At 42.6% G+C, this 413-nt stretch overlaps 1 protein-coding gene across 1 annotated transcript in view; it reads right to left on the bottom strand.

The window, feature by feature from the left end:
* The window catches only part of MOB4 (MOB family member 4, phocein), a 15,192-nt gene that overhangs the window by 14,482 nt on the left and 297 nt on the right, over positions 1-413 (bottom strand). The window lies entirely within an intron of this gene.

Below are 413 nucleotides of genomic sequence, written 5' to 3'. Positions count from 1 at the left end.
TTTTGTCTTTAAAAATGTTAGTTAACCAATGCCTCATCCAATTTACTAGTACACACAATTTCAGGCATCCTTTTATTAATCCTTAAGTGTGATCCTATATAATAAAAAGCTAATATGCAAATTGTCCCCTCGACTGGGAGTTTGACCAGGGGGCGGGGCCTACCGGCCAACCTCCAGCAGAACCTCCCCCGGCTGGCCCTGCCCCTGATTGGCCCCCCACCCCAATTGGGGGCAGGCCAATTGGACCTCACCCGTGCACAAATTCATGCACCCAGCCTCTAGTTTTTTAATAATTAGCTATGGAAATTATTTTTTCCCCAGATTCCAGATTTTATTCATTTTGAAAAAATGACCAGCTGGTGTGTGGTTTTTTTTAACCCAACTAGTACAAAATGTGATTCTCAATAAGAATA

This window comes from Myotis davidii, unplaced genomic scaffold (genome assembly GCF_000327345.1).
Source record: "Myotis davidii unplaced genomic scaffold, ASM32734v1 scaffold221, whole genome shotgun sequence".
Classification (NCBI taxonomy): domain Eukaryota; kingdom Metazoa; phylum Chordata; class Mammalia; order Chiroptera; family Vespertilionidae; genus Myotis; species Myotis davidii.
The sequence above is the reverse complement of the archived record's forward strand: the minus strand, read 5'-3'. Positions and strand labels throughout refer to the sequence as shown.